Source organism: Ambystoma mexicanum, chromosome 2p (genome assembly GCF_040938575.1).
Source record: "Ambystoma mexicanum isolate Mex_15411 chromosome 2p, UKY_AmexF1_1, whole genome shotgun sequence".
Classification (NCBI taxonomy): Eukaryota; Metazoa; Chordata; class Amphibia; order Caudata; family Ambystomatidae; genus Ambystoma; species Ambystoma mexicanum.
In genome coordinates, this window is record NC_090923.1 from 1,127,360,227 (window position 1) to 1,127,373,553 (window position 13,327).

Sequence of the window (13,327 nt, forward strand, 5' to 3'; positions counted from 1 at the left end):
GAAAGGTGCTAGTGCACAGCCTTGCTTTATACCCTTAGATGTTGGGATTTTCTCTGTCAGGTCACCTCCTTTTGAGACCACTATCTGAACTGAGGTGTTGGTGTATAGTTCCTGAATTGCCTCAAGCAGATCCTGCGGACAGTTCCACTTCCTTAGTTTGGCCCATAGGAGTTCTCTGCAGATCCCTTCAAAGGCCTGTTCGAGGTCGACGAAACCCAGGTATATGTTCCTTTTTTGTTTTAATGCCCGTAGCGTTAGCATATTCAGGATGAATAGATTCAGTGATGTTCCAACGCCGCTCATGAATGCTGTTTGTCTCTTATCGAGGATCCCCGTCCTTAATGCCCAGTTTTTTAAATCTCTCAGCAAGATGGAACAGAACAGTTTTCCTATGCAATCGAGAAGGGCGATAGGCCTGTAGTTCCTCGGGTTGTTGTGGTCTCCTTTCTTATAAATTGGTACGATTAGGGCCTCCTTCCAGGATTGAGGTATTGATCTTGTTGTTAGAATCTGCTGAAATAATATTAAGATGAAATCTGCCCACTCTTCCTTATTTTCCTTCAGCACACAATTAGAAATGCCGTCCGGTCCGGCCGCTCAAGATTGACTCAACTATTGTATCCTTATTAGGATATCTTCCCTATCAATGTCAATAATCCATTCATTTCCTGATCTTATCTCGGTCTTGATAGTCTTTCTCCTGAAAAAGATCTGTGTAAAACTTTACCCAGTCCTCCTTTGACACATTACTAGATGTCAGTGCTGTCTGGAATTCGCCCCCTTTGTTGATTATCTCCCATAGGGACCTTGAGTTAGACATAGTTATTGCTGCCATCATTTTTTCAGCATCCGTTTGTGCTCTCCAAATCCTAGTGGATTTTAGCCAATTTTTGTAAGACTGCTTGCAGAGTCTTATATGTTCTTTATTTGTGAGGGAGCTTTTCTGCAAACGTCTCAGTTCTGTACGATGTTCCCTTCGTTTCACCACCAGGATTTTGTTGTATGCGTGTTTCCTTATCACGTCTTGTTTTTTGTTAGGACTGGTCTTAATTTTAAACTCCTTCAGTAGGCAACCATATTCCACTGTTTCGTGTTTCTCTTCAAAGTTGCGGGTAAGCCGCTCTGCTAGTTGGGGAATTGAGCTTGCTTTAATTTGTAGCCTAGTGCGTCCCCCCGATAATTCCATTTCGGGGATAATTTGGTACTTCGGCTCTTCCGTCTTCCAACGAAGTTCTATTTCTGGTAGAGCATGGTCGCTAACCCTCTGAGGAACTACTTTGAAGAAATTGATCCAAGGCAAGGTGTTTCTAGCGACGAAACAGTAGTCCAGGCAAGCCAAGCAGTCCTCGAGTTCGCAGACCAGGTATCAGATCCTGGAAGGTCCCCTGCTGTTTGACTGTTCAACATAGACATCTCCCTGGTGTCCATTTCTGCCATCCAAAGTTTTTCATTAGGCGGCAGAGTATGTCTTCTTTTCAGCAGGCCATTTTTGTCCAACAATTTATTTGTTCAGGTCCCTGCATATGATGATCAGTTGGCCCTCGTCCTCTAGCATTGATGCATCAATAGCCACCATGATCTCTGCTAGGTATTTACTTGTGGCTACTTCTGAGGGGTTCCAATATGTCTTTATTATCAGGAGTCTCTTTTCATTCTGACCTCTGTTTTTCACAATTGTAAGTATCTGTAGAAACGGGTTCGGAGTTTGTCCTAATACCTGAAATTGGCAGTCATCCTTCACTAGGGTTACGAGCCCCGCCCGAGGTTTTCCTGCGGGTCCTTTCTGCGCCGGGTTTATGTAGACCTGATAGCCTTCACACACGGGAGTTTTTTTGATCCAGCTCTCTTGTATACAAATTAATTCATATTTCACTAGGAAAATTACTTTCTCCCGAATAGAGATGGCCAAATCCCCGTGTGTTCCATGGTGCCAATAGGGGTTTGATTCCTTCTCCACTGCAAATAATCTATTGTCTCTTTTTTTCTGATATGATGGTGGGGGTACATCCTCGCTTTTCCACTTTTTTCAGTGGCTGAGTGCTGGTTCCTGCCCCTTTTGTCCTCTGGTTCGAATTGTCAATCGTAAATCTCAGTTTTTTTTTAGTTGATTCTCTGTAGCCTTTCGGTAATTATCTATTTTGCTTGTTGGATCTGAGCTATGGGCCCTTGTATCCTCCTGATGTTGCCTGGTACTTGACTTTTGCTTTGGCGTCTCTTCCTGTCCTGTATTTGCAGCTTTCCTTTCTAAGGTTTTCATTATTTTTTCCACTCTCTCAATAGCAGGTCCGACGGTCTTTACCTCTCGCCGGTCACTTTTTCTACCTGGGTCGTCAAGTCTGTATCCCCAAGACTCCAAGTTGTTCCTTACACCCAACAAGCTTTCTTTCAGTTTACTTGTCCTTAGGTGTAGTAAGACCATATCCGGCTTTTTTTCATCAATGAACTCCTCTATTACCACATCATCACTATGGATTCTCAAAGTTGATGGTAGATCTTTAAGTAGTGCCATCACCATGGCTCTATTTAACACAATCCTTTTTCTGTCTCTCCAAATCCGTTCCAATTTAAGTGTGTGGAATTTACCATACTGGCCCACAGTCTCCCGTCTATCCCCTTGCTGATTTTTTGTCGTTTGCTTTTCTAGATTCCTATATCTCGGGGTTTTTCGCTCTTGCGAAATCGACGGGTTACCTGTGCTCTTTTGAAGTCTTACTTTTCGCTTGGCTTCAAGATGTTTTAGTAACTCCAGGTTCTTTGTTGCGTTGTTAGGGCTCCTTTTCCTGTCCATTGTGGTTGTTCGAGAATCTTGGGCTTTGACGTCGCTCTTCTTTTCTTTAAGATCATTTGGTCTTTCATCATGAGATTCATAGGGAGATTTCGCTCTCCCATGGGATCTACTTCCTTGGTGCCTGTCCCGTGACTTCCATTTGACGTTTCCTTCGTCGTTATTTAGGAGATTATCTCGAGATTCTCGCCTCCTGTGGGATCTATTTTCTTGGTACCTGTCCCGTGGACTTCTTTTCACATCCCAATGTTCCTCTTTTGGAAGATGGGAGCCTTCATGTCTTTGTTTGGCCACTTCATTGTTCGTTATTTTTTCATTGAGTTTCTTTTTCCGTTGGTCTTACTTTATTCTCAGTTTTTTTTCTGACGGGGCAGGATCTAACTGCTTGTCTATTGCTTGCCATTCAGATAGGGTGATATTATCCCACAACTCATCCTCTTTGACTTCCTCAATTGTTTCTATGAGGTCACTCAGGCAGGCACTTGTATCTAGTTCTTTTTCCTTCTGTTTAGCGGCTTTCTTTTGACTGGTTCCTTTCTTGTCTTGGAGAGGTTCTTCTGAGCAAATGCTCCTTCTTTCTGGTTGCTGTGTGGGTTCTTTAAAGATCGCATAAGTTGATTTTTTTCTCCTCATCGTCTATTATTAACAGACAGTCTGAGTTAGTGGGTCTAGGTGCCTTTAAGCCATTGCCTAGCACTAGGGGGCCACCTGGTTTTTGCTTTGACTTGATCACTTCAGGATTTTTCCTCCTCGGCTCTTCCGGGTCCTGTTCCATTATAGAATTTCGTTTGGGGTCTATGTTCAGGGAGGACTGCTGATTTAGCTTCCTTATTCACTTATGATCCTCAAGAATGGCTTCCATCAAGAGTTGCTTATCATTGGATTCCTGGCGCGCCAGGTCTCACAGGCGGTTTTGCCATTGGTGTGACAGGTCAGACTCTTTTTGCAGTCTCACATCCAATTGCTTCGTGAAGCTTGCTATTTCGCCCATTCCTTCCTCGGTTTTTAATGCTAAGGAATGTAGTGACTGCAAGGTTTCATTCATGGACTCATAGAGTTTCAGAAAGGGGGCAAGCGTGATATTTAATGATGCCATCACCAGGTTCTGAGTATGAGCCATGTCGTCCATTTTTCCCTTGCAGTACAAATCACTTATTTTTTCCAGAGAGATGTCATCAATACTCATAGTCTGTGCCTTTTTCATCGCCCCCTGAGGGGCTTGGCTTCTGGGATCAGTTTGTCTGGAGCCTGTATTTTGATGTACATTTCCCCCTCTTTGTAAGGGATTAGAATCAAATTGATCTATTAGGTCCACATCATCATCGAGCGCTGCCAATTTGTCCTTAATGAATGACAGACTTCTCCTTTTTTCCCTTACAATTTTACCAGTAAGGTTTGAAATATCCAAAATTAATTTGGAAGCAAGACTTGAGTTACTGGGGGTTTCGTGAGTCATGCCAATACAGCCACTTTGAGGGGGAATGGGCAGCCGATGACCAGACCTCTGCTCCCTACTATCTCCGAAACTTAGGTCTGTGTCATTAAAGATGTTTGCATCAGGCTTTGTCTGCTCCTCACGTGGACGGGGGAAACCCCCCAAGCTAGGTGGTATGATCTGGGTGGCCGTTTGTAACTGGGGCATCTCATACTCAGTAATTAGGGGTTCTGTGGTCACCCCCCCCCCCTCTGAGTTGCTGTTGCATCCAGAGGGACCCCCACTTCCCCAGATTGTATACAGGAGGCTCCCAACCCTGGTGCGTCATTATGGTCTTCCCAATCCTCAGATGTAGTTGAGTCAGATGCTTCGACCCCTTTTGTCCTTTCTCCCTCAGCCTTCTCTATTTGAGCCTCCGGGTGTGACTGGTCAATGATCGAGTTCCCCTTGTGTATGTCTGTCACCTCCCCTATGGGTTCTTCCCCACCAAGCGTCTTCGAGTGAATAGGCTCATGCAGACTCGCTGGAGGTAGCGGACTGCGTGGAAGCCATACACCTGGTGGTGGAATCGGCGCTACCCGTCGCCCTAGCGCGCCAAGAGATCGCGGACAAATCTAATGCGGATGAAGCATTCCTGAGAATAAAAGAAGCTGTGGCCAGCGGGGAATGGCGTGAGGTCCTCATGAACAATTCCCGAAGGGATGACGGCGTGCAAAAGGACCTGCGAGCACTCTGGAGGGCATGCCACAAGCTGTCGGTGGCAGAGGACAGTCTCCTGCTGAGGGGCCACCAAATTGTGATTCCAAGGGCACTGGTGGGCAAAGTGCTGCAGCTCGCCTACAAAGGGCACCAGGGGAAGGCACGCCTCAGGTTGAAGGTGTGGTTCCCGGACCTAGAGAGCAGGGTTGACGAATTTGTGAAGGCTTGTATCCCCTGCCAGGCAGCGAGTCCAGTGGAGAGGGGGCCACCCATTCAGGCCATGGAGAGGAGTGACCGCCCTTGGGGGACAGTGCATGCAGACTTCGGGTCCACGGGCCGGGGAATGTACTTTTTGGCAAGGACAGACCAGTGGTCGCGCTATCCAGAGGTGGAGCTGGTTGAATCCACGGCCAGCGACCACACCATCCTGGCCATGGAAAAGATGTTTGCCACCCATGGTTTCCCCCTTGAGATATGTTCGGACAACGGAGCACCATTCCAGGGGCAGCAGTTCCCTAACTATTGTGAAGAAAGAGGGATAAAACATCGGAAAGTCATCCCACTCTGGCACAGAGCGAATGGGGAGGTAGAACGCTTCATGCGGACGCTCAATAAAGTGTTCCGCATATCGCTGAATGGAGGGGAGGACCTCCGGCGCAACCTGTTTGACTTCCTACGCAAATACCGCACGACCCTGCATCAATCCACTGGGGTCGTGCCAGCAGAGGCCCTCTTCAAACGGGCCCCACGAGGACTGTTGCCCGAAGTTGAAGGTCGATCCCCGGGAGAGATTGACAACAACCGGGTGTGAACAGAGAGTGCCGCCCAGAACGAGAGAGAGGCGGTATGGCGGGGACTACTAGATAAAGTGATTACAGTGGGGGACACCGTGCTGGTGCGGAATCGGAGGCCGGAAGGAAAGTTGTCATTGCCGTACGAAACGCAGCCACTGGGGGTGACCCACGTCAAGGGATCCATGGTCACAGCAGCCAATGCCCGAGGGACAGTCAGCAGGAATGCATCATTCTTCAAGCGCATAGAGGCGGTGCCAAACCCGGAAGAAAGCATCATGCAGGGCCCAGAACATGACACAGCATCGTCACCGAGAAACGATGGACCGCCAGAGACTCCTGGGACACCAGAGGTGCCCACAGCTGAGGCACGCAGGTACCCGAGCTGGGCGGGGTGCAAGCAGCCTCAGAAGTTCCAAGACTTTATTATGGACTCTGCCTCATAACCAGTGACAGACTGTCAGTTAAAGTTTGAAATTGTTATTGGTGATTGTACTGGTTGTTAAGGGTTCTTGTTTGGGGGAAAAGGGAGGATGTTGCGTAGTGACTACACCGTTGTGCGCATGCGCGAGCAGGACAGAGGCTCGCGCATGCGCTATGTTAATAAAGACGGCCCTCCGGAGGTTGGCGCCGGGGACTCGAGCGTACTACACGTCTCCGGCGTGGTTCCTTTGGCGCGAGCGTGTAGGTGTGTGTGAATGCGGGTGGGGGCCCTGGCCAGCCCCCACCACTCCAACAGGGGGTACTGTGTGCGATTGCCCTGGGGGTGGGTGGCCGCGATTTCCCTGGGACGAATGGCGGCAGCAGATGCTGCATTTTCTGACCAGCGTAGTTACGTAGTATTATGTAACGTTACCCGAGTCAGAGGCTCTTTGACCTCACACAACCATTTAATGAAGTTTTTCACCGCACTGTGCCACTTGGGGGACATAAAAGGGTGCCTCTCGCTGGTGGCCTCCTTTGTAATTCCGCCATGCTGCAGGATCGACGCACCACGGAGGAAAGAAAGATGGCTGAGTTGAGCGTTCCCGCCTCCAAATTCCAATTGTTCTCTACCTGGACTAGTGCGGAAAGAAAGATGGCTGCATTGCCCCCCCTCATCCCCCCCAACACTGGAACTGCTCTCTACAGATTGTCCTCTGGCTGTACTGTATGTATGTTTGAATGACTGACCTGCATGTGATGGTGTGTGCATTTGTGCTGGGATGTATTGTGTTCTCCTCAATGGTGAAGTGTGGACATTCGGATCCGTTTGCGCATATGGGCCTAAATTCCAGGTGTCCTGCATTTTCGGTTGGCCATAATGCTGCCTCAACCATTCTTGACCCCTCCGAGCTCCCCCTTTTATCCTCTGTGCTATCTAAAATTAAGTATACTTGCACATGTGGTGTATTTAAATTCTATATATTTTGCCTGCTCCTAAGGCAGCTGATCACATTCTTATAGAAAGAAAAATCATATGTATCCACAGATAATTCATTCATATAGGGGTTTTTATTAGACACCCATTCAATCAGATGATGACTTCACTGCAAATTATCAAGATGTGCACTGTGCTTAGTCCAGGTGTTAAGTGATCACAGGTCTTGAACGGTTGCAGTGCACATTGCACGTTTTTCTACACCTGCTGCTGCCTAAGAATGTCCCTCCATGCACATAGTAGTTGGGAGTAAAGGAGACTGCATTACTGGGCTCCAGATCGATCACATTTAATCTGCAGGCTGGCACAGGGACCCGATGTTGCTGTCTGACTACTGGTTCCTTTCTCTGTGGTACCAAAATGGGACCCGCCCAGACACAGGAAAAGGGCCTTCATTTCCTTATTGGTATTTATCTGTCTCTACTTCACATACATCTATAAAATACAAGCATAAAAAAGACAGAAAGCAAAGCACACTGTTTGTACCGGTCACACTGTAATAAACCTTTCGAAGTCCGTTTTGAGAAACATTGTCGAACTAAAAATGTTCCCTGACAATATGGAAGCTATTCCAAATGTATTTGGAAAGAATCAACACTACATTGAGGACTGAAAATCCCACACTTCCATAACGGGGCAGCTCTGAAACATGCTGGCTTGTATTAACAGACCGACATGTGCCGGAATGCAATAACAATCATGAATACTATGGACAAATATTGTTTCCTGTGGGATCCCTATACAAGTATGAGGGATAACCTGTGTCCTTAAATAGATTTTGGCCTACAGCTACCATCAGCCCTATTGAGCATAGTGAATGGTGAGGGGTAATGGTGGTTGTAATCCAAAGCATCTGGAGGGCAGCAGATTGCCCACTATTGATATATAGTCATGGATGTGATTGCCAGGGGTCTCACTTCAGCACGTTTTCAGCACGGGACAAGGTGGGACCGTGGAGTGCAGCACACGCTCGAGCTTTCCCTGCACTAGCCGACAGTTCAGTTCCAGCTATCAGGTTCTTCGATGGTTAAGTCTCTTTTCAATAAAAAAAGTCTCTTGCTTTTGAGGGCCTGATATATTTAACAACAAACAAATACTTAATTATTTGTCTCCACCTGTTCCGCTGCTTTACCATCTCATTCTACTTTCTCGGCTCTAACCGCTGATGATGCAGCTTCTACCCTTTTTACCTCACTTTCCTCATCTCTTGACACTTTATATCATGCTTCGCCTTTCACTCCATCTCGTAAACTTTTCCAACCATGGCTTTCCACTAGTCTGCAGTCAATGCGGTGTGCTCTGTGTAGACTGGAAAGGAATGGCTTCATCATAGACATAAGGACTTCCAATCCTACTCTTCATACCACATCTTTTTATTTTGTTTATTTATTTTTTTTATTTCAGGGGAATGCGCGAAAGCAGTCCATCTTATTTGATAACTGTCTCTTAGCTGCTAAGTGCTCTTATTTCTCTGATCTTCTTCATGCTCAGTCAACTCACCCACGTCTTTTTCAAACTTTGTCTCGCCTTCTTTCCCCTCCTACTGTGGACCCTTCACTTAACTCGTCTTTATCTGCCTCGGATATTGCTTCTTACTTCTCTTCTAAGGTGACCTCTCTTTGCCTTGCGATTGACTCGTCTCCATCTTCCTCTCCTAGTTCATCCTTTCCACCTATTCCTCCTCTGGCTGCCTCCATATCACACTTTTCTCTTGTTACAGACACAGATCTTTCCCCTCTGATGGCTCGTGCCCATCCCACTGCTGCACCCACAGATCCTGTTCCATCGGCTCTTATCTCTAAGGTCTATCCTTTACAGTAATATCTCACCTCTTTCTTTAACGCCTGTCTCTCAACTTCAACTTTCCCTTCCTCTTTTAAACACGCTTCGATCATTGCCAACTTGAAGAAACCTTCAGGTGATCCCTCTCTTGCCTCTAACTTTCGGCCCATTTGTCTTCTTCCTTATCTATCTAAATTGCTTGAACGCCTCGTCTATCTTCAAGTCTCTTCTTTTGTTTCTAATAATTCTATTCTTCCTCGTTTCCAATCAGGCTTTCGACCTATGCACTCTACTAAATCGGCCCTTCTCTCAGTCCTTAACTCATTACTCACAAATCGGTATTCTAAACATTCCTCTATTCTTGTCCTACTGGATCTTTCTGCTGCTTTTGATACTGTCGATCACCAGCTTCTTCTAGCCTCCCCATCATTCTATGGTTTTTCGGGTTCTGTCCTCTCTTGGTTTAAATCTTATCTATCCAATCGAACATTTTCTGTTTCCTAGGGTGGAACGACTTCTGATTCCTACCCTCTTGCTCGCGGTGTTCCACCAGGGTTGGTTCTAGGACCTTTCCTTTTTTCTCTCTACACTTCTCCCCTTGCAAACATCATTCCCTCTTTTGGTCTTTCTCACCACTTTTATGCTGAATGATACTCAGCTCTTCCTGTCTTTCTCCTCTTTCTCTTCTGACATTCACGCCCAGCTTTCTGCATGCCCAATGGCCATCAAATCATGGATGGCTACTCATTATCTTACTCTCAATACTGCAAAAACGGAATTAATCTTTTTTCCCTCTATTACTATCCCTTCTCCTATTCCTCCTCCTTTTATCTCATTTCCTCCCTCTCAGCTCTTCTTTGCATCCACTGCTCGTAACCTGGGGCTCTATTTTGATTCTGCCTTATCTTTTAAACATTATATTTCCATTTCCTCTCGTAATTGTCGGTTTAATTTATTTAACATCAAAAAAGGTAGCTCTTTTCTAACTTTTGACTCATCTAAACTACTCCTATCCTCTCTGATTTTGTGCATTTTATGACAAATCTCACATTTTTAATTGTACTGTTTGATAAATTTGCTTTGTAAAGGCGCTTTGGATTAAGGCGCTATATAAATACTAAATAAATACAAACAAAGAGTTCCCTTCCAAATGGACTTTGGGTGAGGACCTTTCACCCCTGGATCTCCCTCGACTGGACTCGGACCCACTTGACAAGGGGGACAATTCACAAGTCATGGTAGACACAATTAAATCAAGTGGCAAAGAAACACTTATTGTGCAAAAGTAACCCTGCCTGTGAAAGTGTGTTCCTTTTATATTAAATTGTATTTTTAAGACGTCTTGTCTGTTGACAACAGAATAAGCACACGTTGCAGTTTATAAAGTCAGTCATTGCTTCTGCTTAAAGTGAATGTTCTTTTATATGCCACTATGCTTTTTACATTATGAATTTAGGGATGAAGGAATGAAGGCAAACTTTTTCCGAATTAGAGACCAGCTGTGGTCCGAATTCCTCCCATTTCTCTGGAACATCCAAATCCTTAGCTATATAGATCAGCAAGTCAAATTCACAGGCAGTGGCAGGAACGTAACTGTTGCTGTGATCTGTCGGCTTACAGATCTAATTTCTTCCTTGATAGCCTTTTGTGTTTTCTCTTTTGGAGCACACTCTTCCAGTGCAGGCGTGTCGTATTCAATGTCAAATTGACATCTTTCAAGTATTTCCTTATTTTCAATAGTACTTAATCACTACCACCAACCTTTTAACAAAGGATGTGTACAGCCTATCTAGAAGCTGCTCCTCCACATTGGTAAGGTACTTTTTGAGATCTGGGTCAGTTATTCCAAGTAAAGTTAACCCGTATTTATGCATACACGTGAAGGCCTCTGATGGGTCAATTCCTCGCTGATATAAAATACTGTTGATGACCTAAGATAAAAACTCAGCCACGAGCTGCCTGCTTACTTTAAGAGCGATGCCCTCCTGCATGAGCTGCTGGCGTGACATTTTCACATGCATCTCTCGAATGGTAATTCAGAAGAGGAATGAAATGGTCAGCACCAACTTATTTCAGTGAATACCAACAAATGTAAAAGGATCATGGGATGGTGAAGCCGGGTATCGGTGAGGAACTCTACACCATGCTGGGGAGCAGAGTGCGTGGACAGTTTAAAATATATGGGAGTCCTGCTAGAGGTGTATCATTGCAAACTCTCCAAGGGACCCCTGCCCCCTAGACATCTTCAAAGAAATCCTAATATAGAACCGCAGCGACACACTTCCGGAACCTAATTAACCTGTCTCTCAAAACAGGAATCGTACCAACCGCCTTCAAATCGGCATACGTCAAACCACTGCTAAAAAAGGAATCAGAAAGCGCACAAGACCCAAGCAACTACAGATCAATATCTAACTTGCCCTACCCATTGAAGATCCTGGAGAACCATGTATACAAGATCCTACTTAAATTTGTAGAAACAAACTGAATACTCGACCGTTCACAAGTTGGCTTCAGACCAATGAGAGAAACAGAATCAGCACTACTAGTGATATGGAACGACCTGAAAATAAATGCAAACAACGGCGCCCAATCGGCCCTCATACTATTGGATATATCTGCGGCTTTTGACACAATTCACCACGCAACATTATTCAGGGTATTTAACGCAATTCTTAGGTAGGATGCAATTCCAGAGTCTTGGCAACAAGCCACAGTAATGCCTCTTCATAAAAAGGCTACCGGCCAATTACCGCCCGATCTCCCTCCTCGATAGCGCAGGTAAACTTTTTGGGAAAATCATTTTGATGCAGTTACAAGACTGGGTAGATAAAACAATGCCATTAGCGAACTTCAGGCGGGCTTCAGAAGGAAAAGAGTTACCATAGATCACTGCTTTTTACTTCATCTTCTGATCAAGAAATACACTGTGCTGAAACAAATGAAATTCTATGCTGCATTCCTCGACATGAGGACTGTGTTTGATTCAGTCTCCAGGGATACCATGTGGAATTTGTTATCTATTCGTCAGGTTCCAGCACATTTGATTCAGATTAGGTCACTCTATTCTGGAAATATGCCTCGGTTCGCTATGGCTTGGATGGGGACACCACTACTGCATTTGAAGTTACAAAGGGGCTGAGACAGGGGTGTGTTCTGGCACCACTTTTGTTTAACCTGTATATACAGGAAGTGATTAATGCCTTGCTTGAGGGATGCCAGGCTGTCTAAAGATGGGTTTGGAAAGGTACCCTGTGCTATTCTATGCGGATGATGCAGTTTTGCTGACCACAACTCCACAAGGACTGCAAAACTCCTTGGACATTTTTGTGACCAAATGTAAAGAATTGCAACTCCATCTGAACATTGGAAAATCGAAAGTAATGTTGTTTAAGCCACGATTTGCAAGGACAAGGCCACTGGTGTTAAAGATGGACGGAATTCATCTTGATCAAGTTGAAAACTTCGACTACCTGGGGTTACGGTTTCAAGAATCGGAAGGCTGGGTTGTGCAAGTGAAATGCTTGGTTGTTAACTTGGAAAAGCTTGGTGGGTTAATTCATGCTTTCCATGCTAGTCACGGCCGAGGAGCTGTATCACCGGCCTTAGAATTATATGGGAAGCAGGCCATTCCTGCAGATTTATATGGGGTAGAACTGTGGGGGTATGCACATCTTGTAAAACTGACAAGTGAGCAAAAATGTATGAAAAAACTGGTTTTGCTGCCTGAGAGTGGTACATCCAGTTGGGTACTTCTGGGACTAGTTGTAACCCCGGTGAGTGTGTTTGCGTCACTTAGCCCAGTTCCTTTCTGGATAAGATTGTGGAACCAGGTAGGATTGGAAAAATATAAAAATATAGAGATGCTCTAAGTCATGTGATGTCCCTGGATGGGGGGAAATCGATTAAATGGCTTTGTCATGTCAAGCAAGCTCTATATAACCTAGGAGCAACCAACAATTAGGACTGAGAAAAACATTAAGGAATGGTGCTGTCCTAAGAACACGGGACCAGCTGGTGGCTAGTGCAATGTCATTAAAACTAGGCCTAGATTACTTTGAACTGAGGATACCTGGTAGCAAATCCTACCTAGATCTGATTACACCACCCTTTGAAAAGTCCTTATAGAGTAAGACTAGGGACACTCCCTGTGGCTGTATTTATGCAATCATGGAAAGATTCAGTCTTGGATCAATGTGGGATGTGTGGAGAGGCAAGAGAGACAATGTTGCATTTCATGTTGCTTTGGGCCAAAACGTAATATCTGCGGTGTATGCATCTAAAGCTAATCCTGAAGGCGTAGGGGGTGAGGGACACTGTAACAGCTATGAAATTTGGAGGCAGAGTATTCAACGCATGTAGTTTTTGCGACAGCTCGTTATACGCATAGGTCCTGGCTGTTGCGCAGGAAACTG

At 45.4% G+C, this 13,327-nt stretch overlaps 1 pseudogene; it reads right to left on the reverse strand.

Moving 5' to 3' along the window:
* Positions 1 to 10,298: 10,298 nt before the first annotated feature.
* LOC138567858 (mitotic spindle assembly checkpoint protein MAD2A pseudogene) lies at positions 10,299 to 10,933 on the reverse strand (annotated as a pseudogene).
* Between the last annotated feature and the right edge of the window lie 2,394 nt (positions 10,934 to 13,327).